We start from the raw sequence: 662 nt of genomic DNA, 5'->3' as shown, positions 1-662 counted from the left end.
CAAAAACGTAGTTTTCAAACTTATTTTATTTGAAACAAGAAAATTAAACTGAATGTTGTCACCTTGTGTTTATTAATATAATAGTTAAGACTGCTTCCTTTGTTCTTTCTCTTTGTAGAAATGAAAAAAACAGTTTGTTGTTCAGTTTTTCCAATCAGGTTCAACCCTTTGTGACCCCATTTGGAGTTTTCTTGGCAAAGGAGTAAAGTGGTTTGCCATTTCCTTCTCTAGGTCATTTTCAGATGAAGAAACTGAGGCAAACAGGATTAAGTGACTTGCCCATGTCACACAGCTAGTATCTGAGGCCAGATCAGTCTTCCTGAATCCACCATTGTGCCATCTTGTTCCAAAAGCAGTAACTGGCCTCAGTTTTCTCAGCTAAGATTAAGGGGGCTGATACAGTTAAGGTCTTGAGAAGAATGTTTAGACAATGTAATTATCATTGGACCATGTGATAATAAATCAGAGATGAATAGAAGCATTCCCATTGTAATGAAGGTAACCAAAAGGCTCTCCTAATTTGCTGGTCTGGGGCACACTTCCCATGAAACCAGGCATGTTCTAATTGATTCTGTGGGTGTGGATGCACCCCAACACAGCCCAGAATTACTTGAACTTTGAGACAACTAAGCAATCCCTTACTGGTCCTCATGCTTGCGGGG

The sequence above is a fragment of the Petaurus breviceps genome, unplaced genomic scaffold (assembly GCF_028583685.1).
Source record: "Petaurus breviceps papuanus isolate PSGF00001 unplaced genomic scaffold, PetGlider_PUasm1.0 91133, whole genome shotgun sequence".
NCBI classification, from domain to species: domain Eukaryota; kingdom Metazoa; phylum Chordata; class Mammalia; order Diprotodontia; family Petauridae; genus Petaurus; species Petaurus breviceps.
Note: the sequence above shows the minus strand (reverse complement) of the source record.